General features: G+C 34.4%; 1 long non-coding RNA gene across 1 annotated transcript; it reads right to left on the bottom strand.

Moving 5' to 3' along the window:
• Positions 1-2,262: 2,262 nt before the first annotated feature.
• Positions 2,263-21,778, bottom strand: LOC127979729 (uncharacterized). Its single transcript, XR_008158850.1, has 3 exons — positions 21,686-21,778; positions 8,422-11,241; positions 2,263-2,410 (listed from the first exon to the last, which is right to left on the bottom strand). It is a non-coding gene; the product is annotated as an uncharacterized LOC127979729 (long non-coding RNA).
• Positions 21,779-22,029: the final 251 nt, after the last annotated feature.

The raw sequence follows: 22,029 nt of genomic DNA, 5'->3' as shown, positions 1-22,029 counted from the left end.
TTATTTAATCATTTATGAGTGCTATACAATAGTCCAGGAAAGCTGTAAGAGAAAAACTCCTTATATTCATGTGCAGAATTATTAGGCTGTTTTCTTTTACAGATGAAATGCGCTAAAAAAGAGTTTTAACTCAAACTGTTTTAACTCAAAGTCGAAAATTATGAAATACCCATGAGAAATATCAAACACAAATGCAATACAGAAATGGATAAGTTAAGACTTGACCATTGTACAAAAATGCTGACTGGGTCATGAGGTCAGAAAAGAAGAAGAAAAAAAAAACAGGTCAAGAAGAACTGACAAAAATAATTGCAAAATAATTAGGAATTAATGTGAAGATTAATTTTTAGTAAATTCTGCAAGATAGACTTTCAGGAAAGGAGGTGGAATAAAAATGAGCTCCTAAATCTTAATCCCGGATTCTGGAAGATATATTCCTCAAACCATCGGACAAGAGGAGGTGGTGCTGGTCCTTCATGAGTCACTCTAATCTGTTCATAAAGCCTATATATAAAGTCTTAATATATAGTATTTCACAATACTTCATGGTATTCTAATCAAATCATTTTTTGGAATCTTAGATCTCTCAGAACCTGACACCGAGTAATTCTGAGACTCCAGGAAAGTGGCAGTTCTGTAAAATGTTGGCGCTGGAGACTAAATGCTCCCTGATAGTTTCACACCTAATTCACTTAACACACACACACACACACACACACACACACACACACACACACACACACACACACACACACACACATTACCCACAGTGACAGAGGGACAGAGTGACATCAGATGTATGATAGTTTTTTTTATTTTCTATCATCCATATAGTGTTGTATAGTCATGAAACTATGCATATTTCCTCAGAATGACTTGTCTTCTATGTGTACATTTTTTTTGAAGTGTTTAGAAGCTGCACTTAAAAAAATAAAAGACATTTACTGGTTACTTTTTTACTGTTATTTCAAAAAATCACCACGACAAAACCATTCAAGCTATTCAAAATTCATCCGCACCTGTACTGTAAGATACATTCTTTAAACAGTGGTAAAAGAGGATGTGGTGCTGATCCTTCAAGAGTCACTCAAAACTTATCTGTCCATAAAGCCTATAAAGAATTATTCTTAATATACAGTTCACAATACTTCAGCATGTTGTTCTAATTAAGTGAGGGTCATTTTATCAGTAAAATACATAAAATTCATATTATTTTTCTTTGAAAGATTTCTATAAATGATTTAAATCATACTTGTTTCTACAATAATTATTTAAAAGTGATCCTATAGCTCCATCTGGTGGCCATTATTGGTACTAAGAATTGCCAGCTTGATTTATATGTTATGATAGTTTTAATTTTATGCTGGCTCTTGAAAATGATAAAGCTATGAAACTTACTGTGCTTCCTTCAAATGATGACTTCTAGGTATATAAAAAATTATGAAGAGTTGGAATTAAAAATTTTAAAGATATAGTAAAATAACTATGGTATTTTTTTATGTTACTTTAATAAATCTCTATGGCCACACCATTTAAGGTATCCTAAACCCATTCGCAATTTAACATCTTCAGTATATGGCTTCATGTTAAAAAAGTTTGGTGTGAACTACTTGTGTCTTCTTGGAGGAGAATGAATTCATTTACAGGCTGAGTTTATCATAAATCCACAATAACATTTCTGAGTTCTGTATCAATCAGTGTTGTTGTTTGTTTATTTTTTTATTTTTCATAGGAAGATAACTGACCCTTTACTCTCCTTTTTAATAAATGAGCTATTTATAGCTGTATTTATAAACTGCTTACTACTGACTATTAATATTGGGACAAGGCTTTATAAAGCATGAACTGACTATTTACTAATGAGTGCAGTTATTATAAAGTGTTATCAATGCATTTGCTAATGTTAACAAATTAGACATTATTTTACAGTGTTATCAAATCCCTTAAATGATTTGTAAGTGTTTTGTAATGATTTTATTGACCTAAAAGCATTTGTGAAAGTTCTGCTTGCATTACAGCTTAGTCTTGATCTGTGAGCTGAACAGATTTACTGTTACATCCATGAGATTATGTAAATTCAAATAAATATCATGTCACAGGATGTCAGAGGTCAGTATCAAATGAGTTTGAAATTATTATCTGCAGCACAAATAAGGTTTTTTAGGATTTTTAAAAATCCCTAAAACTGTCAGAAAAGGATAAGGCCTAAGATTTCTATGTGAGTGGCTAAATTTGTTTGTTTTTATAACTATAATGCATAAAATATGAAACTATACAAAATGTATAAAAAAGTACAAGTTATTCTTTTCCAATGTTTTTTATTTATTTACATTTGTTTTTTTGTTTTTTTTGGGATTTACATTTTTAAAAATTAGCCTATGGCAATCATTCTAAACAGCTTGAATAAAACCTGTCAATATTTATTATAGACCACTATAACTGTGTATAATCTAACAAACAAGTTTATTATGAAAATAAAAGTGTACACCAGATAAATTGGACGATAAAGAAATTGCTAACAATAGTATAATAGAGCATGTTTTAGGTTTTTAGGCGTTTAGATGCAGAAATGGACAAATCAAATGTAAAATCAAATGTAATTGATTTAATTAAATATAGATTAAGTCTTGTTAGAGCAAAATAATGAATAAATACGTACACACATTAAAAAAGCAGCCAAGATGAATGAGTTTAATTTTTTATATAGATTAAAATTGAAGACAGAAGCAGCTGGTATATGCGGTCACTTAATATTAAAATCCAGTAGATCCACTTCAGATTTATTTCTCAACAGTTTATGTTCACGTGGCTGTTTTCGTTTATATTAGCCAAGCTATTATGTATTTTGAAATAATCTTGTCCGTGATGTGTTCGTTCTTACGACGAAAGGCAGAATCCTGCAGCTCGAGAGAGAAATGTTATTCTGCCAGTCGCGCTTTCAAATAGTCTTGCGCACTTAAACGGGTCACAAACACCTGCATTTAGCTCGTGTTGTGTTATAATGGATGTATTGTGTGCATTTATGGCAATAATTTATTTTGAAAAGCTCTTAAACAAGAATAAATTCGTTTGTTTTGAACTTGTGACACTGTGCGCGCTGATCGGAGGCAGTGATTTCAGATAGGCAGCCGCGAATATTTCATTTTCACACAAACAGTTCAAAAACATCTTAATTTAGCTCTTGGTGTGCTCTAATTGGTGAATTGTGTGATATCGCTGCAATACTTTATTTTTAATAGCTATAAAACAAGAATAAACTCGTTTTTTTCTGAGCTCATCATTCCACACGCTCCTGCTCAGAGCGGTGATTCATCTCTCGTGTTTCTCACGTATCACTGACCACACATCAATTATTAATGAGCAATGACCTTATAATAATCATATATGTTGGTTTAGCTTGTCAGTGTGAATTAAATCCAAGTATTTATTTGTATTTTAACCGATTTAAAATCGAAACCAAAAGACAGTCTCCTCCCTTTTTTATTCAGGTAACTGCACCTGTAGGGGCGCTATTTCTCTCAGACAATGGAAGTCTAAGCACACACACTCAAACAGAGGGACAGAGTGATATGAGATGTCTGACAGTTTTTTAATTTTCTGTTATCCATACAGTGTTGTAAAGTCATGAAACTATGCATATTTACTCAGAATAACTTTTTTTCTGTATGAAAAAAGGTTTTGAAGTGTTTGGAATTTAAAAATGCAGGAAAATTAATAATTCCATCTTTATTGTCATTTTAAAAAATCCCCACGACAAAACCATCCAAGCTATCCAAAACCCATTCACAATTTAAGTTCCTCAATGTTTTTTCAACATGTACACCAAGTTTGGTGTGTATAGTGTTACTCTCCTCTGAGCAGTATGCATTAATTCACAGCTAAATGTAAAAAACAATCCACATTCAAATCAAAATAGCCAGCTTCCTGTGGGTCGTAGCTGATGACTGTGAATTAGAAAGTTGTCCGTCTTGATAAGAACAATTTTTGTACTGAGTTTGGTGTCTGTAGCTAAAACTAACCCCCCCACTTTTGACAAAAGGTGGCGCTATAGAGTGCCTCTTCCACGCCCACTTATGAAATTTTGCCAGTGTCTAGCTGTCACTAATACTGATATGTGTTCTGAGTTTGATGAAATTCTAAGCATGTTATATGCCTCAAAATCACCTGAGAAGTATTCCAGTTTGACATGTTGCCACGGCAACAATATTTTTAGATATCAATATCCCCCCAGCAGATTTATATCGGCTGTGTTTTAACATTATTCTGATGAAGTTTGAAGCAAATCGAGTAAAAATAAGATGCTAAATTCAAAGCATTTTGAAAATGACACACTTCCTGCTGCCACTTGGTGGCGCTATAACTTTGACTCCTAATAGTCACATATATGCGATCGACATCATACAATGAATAATCTGATGAAGTTTGATTAAAATTAGGAAATGTATGTGGATGGTATTAGACACTTCCTGTTTCTCATTTCTCACCATAATTTCAAAGCCTCGCCACGAGCAAACCGTTTGAGATATCAAAAATCCCCTGGCAATTTTTCATCCCCAATGTCTTGAGATCATGTTGACCGAGTTTGGCGGCAATCGAGTAAAAAACCTATGACAAGTATTTCAAATTCCAGAGCATGCGCTTTTTACATAACTCTAAATAGCTGACTTCCTGTTGGGCGGAGCCTATGATATGCAATACGAAAGTTGTTCGGCACGATGAGATCTATATGTGTACTGAGTTTCATATTAATACGTGCAAGTATGTGTGAGCTATACATCAACATTTATAACTGTGATCCAGGGGGCGCCGTAGAGCCCCTGTGCCATGCCCAGGTCTCAGCCTCTGCAGGCTCCTTCAGGCCACAGATTCCAAAGTGTGCGCAAATTTTCAAGAGTTTTTGAGTATGTTAAGGACCCCAAAAGCCCCCACAACTTTGACGACAAATATGAATAATAAACCCCAAATAGCCAACTTCCTGTTGGGCGGAGCCTATAATATGAAATACGAAAGTTGTTTGTATTGATGAGTTCTATATGTGTACCGAGTTTCGTATGTCTATGTGCAAGTATGTATGATATATGGCCCTCCATATTCCAGGGGGCGCTGTAGAGCCCCTGTGCCACGCCCGTGTATCAGTCTCTGCCCGGCCCTAATGGCCGCGGGTTCCAATGTGTGTGCCAATTTTCAAGACTTTTTAAGCATGTTAAGGGCCCCAAAAGCCCCCGAAACCTTGAAGAAAAATAATAATAATAAATAAATATAGCTGCAAGCAGCGATGGCGGGCTCAAGCCACCAATGCCATCGCCACCCCGGTGGCATCAGGTAAACTGTGCCCAGCGGGCACATGCATTCACAATATCCCTCTGGCAGTGACGTTTTAAAGGATATGGCGGTTAAAGGGTTAATCCGAATCATCTAGACTTTAAAATCACATTCACAGAACAATATATATATATATATTCCCCAAACATATATATATATATTTAGTAACACTTTACAATAAGATTTCATTTATAAACATTATGTTAACATGAACAATATTTATATAGCATTAATTTATGTCAGTTAATATTCCAAACTTAAACATTAAAACATTGTTTTATTGTGATTTTTTTCCAAGCACATTTTACCAATTCCAAACCATATCAATCTTAATAACTACCATTATTTTTTATTTAATCATTTATGAGTGCTATACAATAGTCCAGGAAAGCTGTAAGAGAAAAACTCCTTATATTCATGTGCAGAATTATTAGGCTGTTTTCTTTTACAGATGAAATGCGCTAAAAAAGAGTTTTAACTCAAACTGTTTTAACTCAAAGTCGAAAATTATGAAAAGTGAAAGTGAAGTGACATTCAGCCAAGTATGGTGACCCATACTCAGAATTTGTGCTCTGCATTTAACCCATCCGAAATGCACACACACAGAGCAGTGAACACACACACACACACACTGTGAGCACACACCCAGAGCAGTGGGCAGCCATTTATGCTGCGGCGCCCGGGGAGCAGTTGGGGGTTCGATGCCTTGCTCAAGGGCACCTAAGTCGTGGTATTGAAGGTGGAGAGAGAGCTGAACATGCACTACCCCCACCCACAATTCCGTCCGGCCCGAGACTAGAACCCACAACCCTTCGATTGGGAGTCCAACCCTCTAACCATTAGGCCACGACTTCCCCATGAAATACCCATGAGAAATATCAAACACAAATGCAATACAGAAATGGATAAGTTAAGACTTGACCATTGTACAAAAATGCTGACTGGGTCATGAGGTCAGAAAAGAAGAAGAAAAAAAAAACAGGTCAAGAAGAACTGACAAAAATAATTGCAAAATAATTAGGAATTAATGTGAAGATTAATTTTTAGTCAATTCTGCAAGACAGACTTTCAGGAAAGGAGGTGGAATAAAAATGAGCTCCTAAATCTTAATCCCGGATTCTGGAAGATATATTCCTCAAACCATCGGACAAGAGGAGGTGGTGCTGGTCCTTCATGAGTCACTCTAATCTGTTCATAAAGCCTATATATAAAGTCTTAATATATAGTATTTCACAATACTTCATGGTATTCTAATCAAATCATTTTTTGGAATCTTAGATCTCTCAGAACCTGACACCGAGTAATTCTGAGACTCCAGGAAAGTGGCAGTTCTGTAAAATGTTGGCGCTGGAGACTAAATGCTCCCTGATAGTTTCACACCTAATTCACTTAACACACACACACACACACACATACACACACACACACACACACACACACACACACATTACCCACAGTGACAGAGGGACAGAGTGACATCAGATGTATGATAGTTTTTTAATTTTCTATCATCCATATAGTGTTGTATAGTCATGAAACCATGCATATTTCCTCAGAATGACTTGTCTTCTATGTGTACATTTTTTTGAAGTGTTTAGAAGCTGCACTTAAAAAAATAAAAGACATTTACTGGTTACTTTTTTACTGTTATTTCAAAAAATCACCACGACAAAACCATTCAAGCTATTCAAAATTCATCCGCACCTCTACTGTAAGATACATTCTTTAAACAGTGGTAAAAGAGGATGTGGTGCTGATCCTTCAAGAGTCACTCAAAACTTATCTGTCCATAAAGCCTATAAAGAATTATTCTTAATATACAGTTCACAATACTTCAGCATGTTGTTCTAATTAAGTGAGGGTCATTTTATCAGTAAAATACATAAAATTCATATTATTTTTCTTTGAAAGATTTCTATAAATGATTTAAATCATACTTGTTTCTACAATAATTATTTAAAAGTGATCCTATAGCTCCATCTGGTGGCCATTATTGGTAGTAAGAATTGCCAGCTTGATTTATATGTTATGATAGTTTTAATTTTATGCTGGCTCTTGAAAATGATAAAGCTATGAAACTTACTGTGCTTCCTTCAAATGATGACTTCTAGGTATATAAAAAATTATGAAGAGTTGGAATTAAAAATTTTAAAGATATAGTAAAATAACTATGGTATTTTTTTATGTTACTTTAATAAATCTCTATGGCCACACCATTTAAGGTATCCTAAACCCATTCGCAATTTAACATCTTCAGTATATGGCTTCATGTTAAAAAAGTTTGGTGTGAACTACTTGTGTCTTCTTGGAGGAGAATGAATTCATTTACAGGCTGAGTTTATCATAAATCCACAATAACATTTCTGAGTTCTGTATCAATCAGTGTTGTTGTTTGTTTATTTTTATTTTTTTATTTTTCATAGGAAGATAACTGACCCTTTACTCTCCTTTTTAATAAATGAGCTATTTATAGCTGTATTTATAAACTGCTTACTACTGACTATTAATATTGGGACAAGGCTTTATGAAGCATGAACTGACTATTTACTAATGAGTGCAGTTATTATAAAGTGTTATCAATGCATTTGCTAATGTTAACAAATTAGACATTATTTTACAGTGTTATCAAATCCCTTAAATGATTTGTAAGTGTTTTGTAATGATTTTATTGACCTAAAAGCATTTGTGAAAGTTCTGCTTGCATTACAGCTTAGTCTTGATCTGTGAGCTGAACAGATTTACTGTTACATCCATGAGATTATGTAAATTCAAATAAATATCATGTCACAGGATGTCAGAGATCAGTATCAAATGAGTTTGAAATTATTATCTGCAGCACAAATAAGGTTTTTTAGGATTTTTAAAAATCCCTAAAACTGTCAGAAAAGGATAAGGCCTAAGATTTCTATGTGAGTGGCTAAATTTGTTTGTTTTTATAACTATAATGCATAAACTATGAAACTATACAAAATGTATAAAAAAGTACAAGTTATTCTTTTCCAATGTTTTTTATTTATTTACATTTTTTTTTTTTTTTTTTGGGATTTACATTTTTAAAAATTAGACTATGGCAATCATTCTAAACAGCTTGAATAAAACCTGTCAATATTTATTATAGACCACTATAACTGTGTATAATCTAACAAACGAGTTTATTATGAAAATAAAGTGTGTACACCAGATAAATTGGACGATAAAGAAATTGCTAACAATAGTATAATAGAGCATGTTTTAGGTTTTTAGGTGTTTAGATGCAGAAATGGACAAATCAAATGTAAAATCAAATGTAATTGATTTAATTAAATATAGATTAAGTCTTGTTAGAGCAAAATAATAAATAAATACGTACACACATTAAAAAAGCAGCCAAGATGAATGAGTTTAATTTTTTATATAGATTAAAATTGAAGACAGAAGCAGCTGGTATATGCGGTCACTTAATATTAAAATCCAGTAGATCCACTTCAGATTTATTTCTCAACAGTTTATGTTCACGTGGCTGTTTTCGTTTATATTAAACAAGCTATTATGTATTTTGAAATAATCTTGTCCGTGATGTGTTCGTTCTTACGACGAAAGGCAGAATCCTGCAGCTCGAGAGATATATGTTATTCTGCCAGTCGCGCTTTCAAATAGTCTTGCGCACTTAAACGGGTCACAAACACCTGCATTTAGCTCGTGTTGTGTTATAATGGATGTATTGTGTGCATTTATGGCAATAATTTATTTTGAAAAGCTCTTAAACAAGAATAAATTCGTTTGTTTTGAACTTGTGACACTGTGCGCGCTGATCGGAGGAAGTGATTTCAGATAGGCAGCCGCGAATATTTCATTTTCACACAAACAGTTCAAAAACATCTTAATTTAGCTCTTGGTGTGCTCTAATTGGTGAATTGTGTGATATCGCTGCAATACTTTATTTTTAATAGCTATAAAACAAGAATAAACTCGTTTTTTTCTGAGCTCATCATTCCACACGCTCCTGCTCAGAGCGGTGATTCATCTCTCGTGTTTCTCACATATCACTGACCACACATCAATTATTAATGAGCCCTGACCTTATAATAATCATATATGTTGGTTTAGCTTGTCAGTGTGAATTAAATCCAAGTATTTATTTGTATTTTAACCGATTTAAAATCGAAACCAAAAGACAGTCTCCTCCCTTTTTTATTCCGGTAACTGCACCTGTAGGGGCGCTATTTCTCTCAGACAATGGAAGTCTAAGCACACACACTCAAACAGAGGGACAGAGTGATATGAGATGTCTGACAGTTTTTTAATTTTCTGTTATCCATACAGTGTTGTAAAGTCATGAAACTATGCATATTTACTCAGAATAACTTTTTTTCTGTATGAAAAAAGGTTTTGAAGTGTTTGGAATTTAAAAATGCAGGAAAATTAATAATTCCATCTTTATTGTCATTTTAAAAAATCCCCACGACAAAACCATCCAAGCTATCCAAAACCCATTCACAATTTAAGTTCCTCAATGTTTTTTCAACATGTACACCAAGTTTGGTGTGTATAGTGTTACTCTCCTCTGAGCAGTATGCATTAATTCACAGCTAAATGTAAAAAACAATCCACATTCAAATCAAAATAGCCAGCTTCCTGTTGGTCGTAGCTGATGACTGTGAATTAGAAAGTTGTCCGTCTTGATAAAATCAATTTTTGTACTGAGTTTGGTGTCTGTAGCTAAAACTAACCCCCCCACTTTTGACAAAAGGTGGCGCTATAGAGTGCCTCTTCCACGCCCTCTTATGAAATTTTGCCAGTGTCTAGCTGTCACTAATACTGATATGTGTTCTGAGTTTGATGAAATTCTAAGCATGTTATATGCCTCAAAATCACCTGAGAAGTATTCCAGTTTGACATGTTGCCACGGCAACAATATTTTTAGATATCAATATCCCCCCAGCAGATTTATATCGGCTGTGTTTTAACATTATTCTGATGAAGTTTGAAGCAAATCGAGTAAAAATAAGATGCTAAATTCAAAGCATTTTGAAAATGACACACTTCCTGCTGCCACTTGGTGGCGCTATAACTTTGACTCCTAATAGTCACATATATGCGATCGACATCATACAATGAATAATCTGATGAAGTTTGATTAAAATTAGGAAATGTATGTGGATGGTATTAGACACTTCCTGTTTCTCATTTCTCGCCATAATTTCAAAGCCTCGCCACGAGCAAACCGTTTGAGATATCAAAAATCCCCTGGCAATTTTTCATCCCCAATGTCTTGAGATCATGTTGACCGAGTTTGGCGGCAATCGAGTAAAAAACCTATGACAAGTATTTCAAATTCCAGAGCATGCGCTTTTTACATAACTCTAAATAGCTGACTTCCTGTTGGGCGGAGCCTATGATATGCAATACGAAAGTTGTTCGGCACGATGAGATCTATATGTGTACTGAGTTTCATATTAATACGTGCAAGTATGTGTGAGCTATACATCAACATTTATAACTGTGATCCAGGGGGTGCCGTAGAGCCCCTGTGCCACGCCCAGGTCTCAGCCTCTGCAGGCTCCTTCAGGCCACAGATTCCAAAGTGTGCGCAAATTTTCAAGAGTTTTTGAGTATGTTAAGGACCCCAAAAGCCCCCACAACTTTGACGACAAATATGAATAATAAACCCCAAATAGCCAACTTCCTGTTGGGCGGAGCCTATGATATGCAATACGAAAGTTGTTTGTATTGATGAGTTCTATATGTGTACCGAGTTTCGTATGTCTATGTGCAAGTATGTATGATATATGGCCCTCCATATTCCAGGGGGCGATGTAGAGCCCCTGTGCCACGCCCGTGTATCAGTCTCTGCCCGGCCCTAATGGCCGCAGGTTCCAATGTGTGTGCCAATTTTCAAGACTTTTTAAGCATGTTAAGGGCCCCAAAAGCCCCCGAAACCTTGAAGAAAAATAATAATAATAAATAATAATAATAATAATAATAATAATAACAAATAATCCTAAGGAAAACAATAGGGCTCTCGCCCTCCAGGCTTGAGCCCTAAATATAGCTGCAAGCAGCGATGGCGGGCTCAAGCCACCAATGCCATCGCCACCCCGGTGGCATCAGGTAAACTGTGCCCAGCTGGCACATGCATTCACAATATCCCTCTGGCAGTGAGGTTTTAAAGGATATGGCAGTTAAAGGGTTAATCCGAATCATCTAGACTTTAAAATCACATTCACAGAACAATATATATATATATATATATATATATATATATATATATATATATATATATATATATATATATATATATATATATAACTTTAGTAACACTTTACAATAAGATTCCATTTATGAACATTATGTTATCATGAACAATATTTATATAGCATTCATTCATGTCAGTTAATATTCCAAACTTAAATATTAAAACATTGTTTTATTGTGATTTTTTTCCAAGCACATTTTACCAATTCCAAACCATATCAATCTTAATAACTACCATTATTTTTTATTTAATCATTTATGAGTGCTATACAATAGTCCAGGAAAGCTGGAAGAGAAAAACTCCTTATATTCATATGTGCAGAATTATTAGGCATGTTTTCTTTTACAGATGAAATGCGCTAAAAAAGAGTTTTAACTCAAACTGTAAAGTCGAAAATTATGAAATACCCATGAGAAATATCAAACACAAAGGCAATACAGAAATGGATAAGTTAAGACTTGACCATTATGCAAAAAATGCTGACTGGGTCATGAGGTCAGAAAAGAAGAAGAAAAAAACAGGTCAAGAAGAACTGACAAAAAGAATTGCAAAATAATAAGGAATTAATGTGAAGATTAATTTTTAGTCAATTCTGCAAGACAGACTTTCAGGAAAGGAGGTGGAATAAAAATTAGCTCCTAAATCTTAATCCTGGATTCTGGAAGATATATTCCTCAAATCATCGGACAAGAGGAGGTGGTGCTGGTCCTTCACGAGTCACTCTAATCTGTTCATAAAGCCTATATATAAAGTTGTAATGTATAGTATTTCACAATACTTCATGGTATTCTAATTAAATACTTTTTTGGAATCTTAGATCTCTCAGAACCTGACACCGAGTAATTCTGAGACTCCAGGTAAGTGGCAGTTCTGTAAAATGTTGGCGCTGGAGACTAAATGCACCCTGATAGTTTCACACCTAATTCACTTAACACACACACAAACACACACACACACACAGACACACTACCCACAGTGACAGAGGGACAGAGTGACATCAGATGTATGATAGTTTTTTAATTTTCTATCATCCATATAGTGTTGTATAGTCATGAAACTATGCATATTTCCTCAGAATGACTTGTCTTCTATGTGTACATTTTTTTGAAGTGTTTAGAAGCTGCACTTTAAAAAAATATAAGACATTTACTGGTTACTTTTTTACTGTTATTTCAAAAAATCACCACGACAAAACCATTCAAGCTATCCAAAATTCATTTGCATCTGTTCTGTAAGATAAATTCTTTAAACAGTGGTAAAAGAGGATGTGGTGCTGATCCTTCAAGAGTCACTCAAAACATGTCTATCCATAAAGCCTATAAAGAATTATTCTTAATATACAGTTCACAATACTTCAGCTTGTTATTCTAATTAAGTCAGGGTCATTTTATCAGTAAAATACATAAAATTCATATTATTTTTCTTTGAAAGATTTCTATAAATGATTTAAATCATACTTGTTTCTACAATAATTATTTAAAAGTAATCCTATAGCTCCATCTGGTGCCCATTATTGCTAAGAATTGCAAGCTTCATTTATAAGTTATGATAGTTTTAATTTTATGCTGGCTCTTGAAAATGATAAAGCTATGAAACTTACTGTGCTTCCTTCAAATGATGACTTCTACCTATATAAAAAATTATGAAGAGTTTGGAATGAAAAAATTTAAAGATATAGTAAAATAACTATTGTATTTTTTTATGTTACTTTAATAAATCGCTATGGCCACACCATTTAAGGTATCCTAAACCCATTCGCAATTTAACATTTTCAGTATATTGGCTTCATGTTAAAAAAAAGTTTGGTGTGAACTACTTGTGTCTTCTTGGAGGAGTATGAATTAATTTACAGGCTGATTTTATCATAAATCCACAATAGAATTTCTGAGCTCTGTATCAATCTGTGTTGTTGTTTGTTTATTTTTATTTTTTTATTTTTCATAGGAAGATAACTGACCCTTTACTCTCCTTTTTAATAAATGTGCTTATAAACCAAAAACAAGCTATTTATAGCTGTATTTATAAACTGCTTACTACTGACTATTAATATTGGGACAAGGCTTTATAAAGCATGAACTGACTATTTACTTTTTGAGTTTGAAATTATTATTTGCAGCACAAATAAGGTTTTTTGGGATTTTTTAAAATCCCTAAAAGTGTCAGAAAAGGATAAGGCCTAAGATTTCTATGTGAGTGGCTAAATTTATTTGTTTTTATAACTATAATGCATAAACTATGAAATTATACAAAATGTATAAAAAAGTGCAACAGTTATTGTTTTCCAATGTTTTTTATTTATTTTATTTTTTTATTTTTTTGGATTTACATTTAAAAAAATTAGCCTACTGCAATCATTCTAAACAGCTTGACTAAAACCTGTTAATATTTATTATAGACCACTGTAACTGTGTATAATCTAACAAACAAGTTTATTATGAAAATAAAAGTGTGTACACCAGATAAATTGGACGATAAAGAAATTGCTAACAATAGTATAATAGAGCATGTTTTATGTTTTTAGGCGTTTAGATGCAGAAATTGACAAATCAAATGTAAAATAAAATGTAATTGATTTAATTAAATATAGATTAATTCTTGTTAGAGCAAAATAATAAATAAATACGTACACACATTAAAAAAGCAGCCAAGATGAATGAATTTCATTTTTTATATAGATTAAAATTGAAGACAGAAGCAGCTGGTATATGCGGTCACTTAATATTAAAATCCAGTAGATCCATTTCAGATTTATTTCTCAACAGTTTATGTTCACGTGGCTGTTGTCGTTTATGGTCGCCAAGCTATTATGTATTTTGAAATAATCTTGTCCGTGATGTGTTCGTTCGTACGACGAAAGGCAGAATCCTGCAGCTCGAGAGATATGTTATTCTGCCAGTCGCGCTTTCAAATAGTCTTGCACACTTAAACGAGTCACAAACACCTGCATTTAGCTCTTGTAGTGTTACAATGGGTTTATTGTGTGCATTTGTGGTAATATTTTATTTAAAAAAGCTCTTAAACAAGAATAAATTCGTTTGTTTTGAGCTCGACACTGTACGCGCTGATCGGAGGCTGTGATTTCAGATAGGCAGCCACAAATATTTCATTTTCACACAAACAGTTCAAAAACATCTGAATTTAGCTCTTGGTGTGTTCTAATTGGTTGATTGTGTGATATCGCTGTAATAATTTATTTTTAAAAGCTTTAAAACAGGAATAAATGCGTTTTTTCTGAGCTCTTTACTCCAGACGTGATCACAGCGGTGATTCATCTCTCCTATTTCTCACGTATCTCTGGCCAGAAATAATTTATCCATGAGCCCTGAACCGGTAATAATCAGATATGTTGGTTAAGCTTGTCAGTGTGAATTAAATCTAAGTATTTATTTGTATTTTTAACCGATTTAAAAGTGAAAGTAAAAGTCCGGGAATTGAACCTGTAGGGGCGCTATTTCTCTCAGACAATGGAAGTCTGAAGCACATATACTCAAACAGAGGGACAGAGTGAGATGAGATGTCTGACAGTTTTTTAATTTTCTGTTATCCATACAGTGTTGTAAAGTCGTGAAACTATCCATATTTACTCAGAATGACTTTTTTTCTGTACGAAAAAAGGTTTTGAAGTGTTTGGAATTTAAAAATGCAGGAAAATGAATAATTCCATTTTTACTGTCATTTAAAAAAATCACCACGACAAAACCGTTTAAGCTATCCAAAATCCATTGGCAATTTAAGTTGTTTAAAATGTTTTGGCATCATGTAGACAAAGTTTGGTGTGTATAGTGTTACTCTCCTCTGAGCAGTATGCATTAATTCACATCTAAATGTAAAAAAAAATCCACATTCAAATCAAAATAGCTGACTCCCTGTTGATCGTAGCTGATGACTGTGAATTAGAAAGTTGTCCGTCTTGATAAGAAAAATTTTTGTACCGAGTTTGGTGTCTGTAGCTAAAACTAACCCCGCCACTTTTGACAAAAGGTGGCGCTATAGAGTGCCTCTTCCACGCCCTCTTATGAACTTTTGCCAGTGTCTAGTTATCATAAATACTGATATGTGTTCTGAGTTTGATGAAATTCTAAGCATGTTATATGCCTCAAAATCACCTGAGAAGTATTCCAGTTTAACATGTTGCCACGGCAACAATATTTTTAGATATCAATATCCCCCCAGCAGATTTATATCGGCTGTGTTTTAACATTATTTTGATGAAGTTTGAAGCAAATCGAGTAATAATAAGATGCTGAATTCAAATCATTTTGAAAATGACACACTTCCTGCTGCCAGTTGGTGGCGCTATAACTTTGACTCCTAATAGTCACATATATGCGATCGACATCATACAACAAATAATCTGATGCAGTTTGATTAAAATCAGGAAATGTATGTGGATGGTATTAGACACTTCCTGTTTCTCATTTCTCGCCATAATTTCAACACCTCGCCACGAGCAAACCGTTCGAGATATCAAAAATCCCCTGGCAATTTTTCATCCCCAATGTCTTGAGATCATGTTGACCAAATTTGGTGGCAATCGGCAAAAAAACCTATGACAAGTATTTCAAATTCCAGAGCATGCGCTTTTTACATAACTCTAAATAGCTGACTTCCTGTTGGGCGGAGCCGAATGACATGCAGTACGAAAGTTGTTCAGCACGATGAGATCTATATGTGTACTGAGTTTCATATTAATACGAGCAATTATGTGTGAGCTATACATCAACATTTATGACTGTGTTCCAGGGGGCGCCATAGAGCCCCTGTGCCACGCCCGGGTCCCAGCCTCTGCAGGCTCCTAAAGGCCACAGATTCCAAAGTGTGCGCAAATTTTCAAGAGTTTTTGAGTATGTTAAGGACCCCAAAAGCCCCCACAACTTTGACGAAAAATATGAATACTAAACCCTAAATATCCAACTTCCTGTTGGGCGGAGCCTATGACATGCAGTACAAAAGTTGTTTGGTTTGATGAGATCTACATGTGTACCGAGTTTCGTGTGTCTACGTGCAAGTATGTATGATATATGGCCCTCAGTATTCCAGGGGGCGCTGTAGAGCCCCTGTGCCACGCCCGTGTATCAGTCTCTGCCCGGCCCTAATGGCCGCAGGTTCCAATGTGTGTGCCAATTTTCAAGACTTTTTAAGCATGTTAAGGGCCCCAAAAGCCCCCGAAACCTTGAAGAAAAATAATAATAATAACAAATAATCCTAAGGAAAACAATAGGGCTCTCGCCCTCCAGGCTTGAGCCCTAAATATAGCTGCAAGCAGCGATGGCGGGCTCAAGCCACCAATGCCATCGCCACCCCGGTGGCATCAGGTAAACTGTGCCCAGCGGGCACATGCATTCACAATATCCCTCTGGCAGTGAGGTTTTAAAGGATACGGCAGTTAAAGGGTTAATCCGAATCATCTAGACTTTAAAATCACATTCACAGAACAATATATATATTAGTAACACTGTACAATAAGATTTCATTTATAAACATTATGTTAACATGAACAATATTTATATAGCATTCATTCATGTCAGTTAATATTCCAAACTTAAACATGAAAACATTGTTTTATTGTGATTTTTTTCCAAGTACATTTTACCAATTCCAAACCATATAAATCTTAATAACTACCATTATTTTTTATTTAATCATTTATGAGTGCTATACAATAGTCCAGGAAAGCTGGAAGAGAAAAACTCCTTATATTCATGTGTGCAGAATTATTAGGCATGTTTTCTTTTACAGATGAAATGCGCTAAAATAGACTTTTAACTCAAACTGTAAGGTCGAAAATTATGAAATACCCATGAGAAATATCAAACACAAATGCAATACAGAAATGGATAAGTTAAGACTTGACCATTGTACAAAAAATACTGACTGGGTCATGAGGTCAGAAAAGAAGAAGAAAAAAGCAGGTCAAGAAGAACTGACAAAAAGAATTGCAAAATAATTAGTAATTAATGTGAAGATTAATTTTTAGTCAATTCTGCAAGACAGACTTTTCAGGAAAGGAGGTGGAATAAAAAATGAGCTCCTAAATCTTAATCCTGGATTCTGGAAGATATATTCCTCAAACCATCGAACAAGAGGAGGTGGTGCTGGTCCTTCACGAGTCACTCTAATCTGTGCATAAAGCCTATATATAAAGACTTAATATATAGTATTTCACAATACTTCATGGTATTCTAATTAAATCATTTTTTGGAATCTTAAGTCTCTCAGAGTCCGACACCGAGTAATTCTGGAGACTCCAGGAAAGTGGCAGTTCTGTAAAATGTTGGCGCTGGAGACTAAATGCACCCTGATAGTTTCACACCTAATTCACTTAACACACACACACACACACATTACCCACAGTGACAGTGGGACTGAGTGACATCAGATGTATGATAGTTTTTTTTTAATTTTCTATCATCCATATAGTGTTGTATAGTCATGAAACTATGGTCATGAGACCAGTCATTCTGAGGAAATATGCCTCAGAATGACTGGTCTTCTATGTGTACATTTTTTTTTTTAAAGTGTTTAGAAGCTGCACTTTAAAAAAATAAAAAGACATTTACTGGTTCCTTTTTTACTATTATTTCAAAAAACATCACGGCAAAACCATTCAAGCTATCCAAAATTCATTCACACCTATTCTGTAAGATTAATTCTTTAAACAGTGGTAAAAGAGGATGTGGTGCTGATCCTTCAAGAGTCACTCAAAACGTATCTGTCCATAAAGCCTATAAAGAATTATTCTTAATATACAGTTCAAAATACTTCAGCTTGTTATTCTAATTAAGTGAGGGTCATTTTATCAGTAAAATATATACAATTCATTTTTTTTTGAAAGATTTCTATAAATGATTTAAATCATACTCGTTTCTACAATAATTATTTAAAAGTAATCCTATAGCTCCCTCTGGTGGCCATTATAGGTACTAAGAATTGCAAGCTTGATTTATAAGTTATGATAGTTTAAATTTTATGCTGGCTCTTGAAAGTGATAAAGCTATGAAACTTACTGTGCTTCCTTCAAATGAGGACTTCTACTTATATAAAAAATTATGAAGATTTAGAATGAAAAATTGTAAAGATATAGTAAAATAACTATTGTATTTTTTTATGTTACTTTAATAAATCTCTATGGCAACACCATTTAAGCTATCCTAAACCCATTCACAATTTAACATCTCAGTATATTGGCATCATGTTGAAAAAGGAGTATGGAGTAGTATGAGTAGGAGTATGAATTCATTTGCAGGCTTTATCATAAATCCACAATAAAATTTCTGAGTTCTGTATCAATCTGTGTTGTTGTTTGTTTATTTTTATCTTTTATTTTTCATAGGAAGATAACTTACTCTCATTTTTAATAAATGTGCTTATAAACCAAGGACAAGCTATTTATAGCTGTATTTATAAACTGCTTACTACTGACTATTAATATTGGGACAAGGCTTTATAAAGCATGAACTGACTATTTAATAATGAGTGCAGTTATTATAAAGTGTTATCAATGAATTTGCTAATGTTAACAAATTAGACATTATTTTACAGTGTTATCAAATCCTTAAATGACTCATAAGCATTTGTGAAAGTTCTGCTTGTATTACAGCTTAGTATTGATCTGTGAGCTGAACAGATTTACTGTTACATCCATGAGATTATGTAAATTAAAATAAATATAATGTCACAGGATGTCATAGGTCAGTATCAAATGAGTTTGAAATTATTATTTGCAGCACAAATAAGGTTTTTTTAGGATTTTTAAAAATCCCTAAAACTGTCAGAAAAAGGTTAAGGCCTAAGCTATTTCTATGTGAGTGGCTAATTTTATTTTTGTTTTTATAATTGTAATACACAAACTATGAAATTATACAAAATGTATAAAAAGATAAATAAATAAATACGCACACATTAAAAAAGCAGCCAAGTCGAATGAGTTTCCTTTTTTATATAGATTAAAATTGAAGACAGAAGCAAGTGGTAAATGTGGTCACTTTAATATTCAAATCCAGTAGATCCAGTTTATGTTCACGTGGCTGTTTTCGTTTATAGTCGCCAAGCTATTATGTGTTTTGAAATAATCTTGTCCGTTATGTGTTCGTTCGTACGACGAAAGCCAGAATCCTGCAGCTCGAGAGATATGTTATTCTGCCAGTCTCGCTTTCAAATAGTCTTGCACACTTAAACAGGTCACAAACACCTGCATTTAGCTCTTGTAGTGTTACAATGGGTTTATTGTGTGCATTTGTGGTAATATTTTATTTAAAAAAGCTCTTAAACAAGAATAAATTCGTTTGTTTTGAGCTGGACACTGTACGCGCTGATCGGAGGCGGTGATTTCAGATAGGCAGCTGCAAATATTTCATTTTCACACAAACAGTTCAAAAACATCTTAATTTAGCTCTTGGTGTGTTCTAATTGGTTGATTGTGTGATATCGCTGTAATAATTTATTTTTAAAAGCTTTAAAACAGGAATAAATTCGTTTTCTCTGAGCTCTTTACTCCAGACGCTCGTGGTCACAGCGGTGATTCATCTCTCCTATTTCTCACGTATCTCTGGCCAGAAATAATTTATCCATGAGCCCTGAACCGGTAATAATCAGATATGTTGGTTTAGCTTGTCAGTGTGAATTAAATCTAAGTATTTGTTTGTATTTTTAACCGATTTAAAAGTGAAAGTAAAAGTCCGGGAATTGAACCTGTAGGGGCGCTATTTCTCTCAGACAATGGAAGTCTGAAGCACACATACTCAAACAGAGGGACAAAGTGAGATGAGATGTCTGACAGTTTTTTTAATTTTCTGTTATCCATACAGTGTTGTAAAGTCGTGAAACTATGCATATTTCCTCAGAATGACTTTTTCATCTGTATGAAAAAATTCTTTGACGTGTTTGGAAGCTGCAATTTAAAAATACAATAATGATTCCCTTTGTAAGGTCATTTAAAAAAATCACCACGGCAAAACCATTCAAGCTATCCAAAATCCATTCACAATTTAAGTTCCTATCAGAAATACTGATGTGTGTTCAGAGTTTTGTGAAATTCTAAGTATGTTATTTGCCTCAAAATCACCTGAGAAGTATTCCAGTTTGACATGTTGCCACGGCAACAATTTTTTAGATATCAATATCCCCCTTGCAGATTTATATCAGCTGTGTTTTAACATTATTCTGATGAAGTTTGAAGCAAATCGAGTAATAATAAGATGCTGAATTCAAATCATTTTGAAAATGACACACTTCCTTCTGCCAGTTGGTGGCGCTATAACTTTGACTCCTAATAGTCACATATATGCGATCGACATCATACAACGAATAATCTGATGAAGTTTGATTAAAATCAGGAAATGTATGTGGATGGTATTAGACACTTCCTGTTTCTAATTTCTCGCCATAATTTCAACGCCTCGCCACGAGCAAACCGTTCGAGATATCAAAAATCCCCTGGCAATTTTTCATCCCCAGTGTCTTGAGATCATGTTGACCGAGTTTGGCGGCAATCGAGAAAAAAACCTATGACAAGTATTTCAAATTCCAGAGCATGCGCTTTTTACATAACTCTAAATAGCTGACTTCCTGTTGGGTGGAGCCTATGACATGCAATACGAAAGTTGTTCGGCACGATGAGATCTATATGTGTACTGAGTTTCATATGAATATGTGCAAGTATGTGTGAGCTATACATCAACATTTCTGACTGTGTTCCAGGGGGCGCCGTAGAGCCCCTGTGCCACGCCCGGGTCCCAGCCTCTGCAGGCTCCTAAAGGCCACAGATTCCAAAGTGTGCACAAATTTTCAAGAGTTTTTGAGTATGTTAAGGACCCCAAAAGCCCCCACAACTTTGACGAAAAATTTGAATACTAAACCCTAAATAGCCAACTTCCTGTTGGGCGGAGCCTATGATATGCAATACAAAAGTTGTTTGGATTGATGAGATTTATATGTGTACCGAGTTTCATACGTCTACGAGCAAGAATGTATGATATATGGCCCTCCATATTCCAGGGGGCGCTGTAGAGCCCCTGTGCCACGCCCGTGTATCAGTCTCTGCCCGGCCCTAATGGCCGCAGGTTCCAATCTGTGTGCCAATTTTCAAGACTTTTTAAGCATGTTAAGGGCCCCAAAAGCCCCCGAGACGTTGGAAAAAAATAATAATAATAATAATAATAATAATAATAATAATAATAAAAAATAATCCTAAGGAAAACAATAGGCCTCTCGCCCTTTGGGCTTGAGCCCTAATAATAATAATAATAATAATAATAACAAATAATCCTAAGGAAAACAATAGGGCTCTCGCCCTCCAGGCTTGAGCCCTAATAAACAAAGCAGATACAAGAGGGTCCTCGCACCTCGGTGCTCGGGCCCTAAAAAAAGAAGTTTAAATAGCATAACAGTATGTTGGCTTGTTGCCAAGCCAACATAATGAGCCCTGACCCCTGTAATAATCAGATATGTTGGTTTAGCTTGTCAGTTTGAGG

This window comes from Carassius gibelio, chromosome B19, assembly GCF_023724105.1.
Source record: "Carassius gibelio isolate Cgi1373 ecotype wild population from Czech Republic chromosome B19, carGib1.2-hapl.c, whole genome shotgun sequence".
NCBI classification, from domain to species: domain Eukaryota; kingdom Metazoa; phylum Chordata; class Actinopteri; order Cypriniformes; family Cyprinidae; genus Carassius; species Carassius gibelio.
Note: the sequence above shows the minus strand (reverse complement) of the source record. Positions and strands in the feature narration are given on the sequence as shown.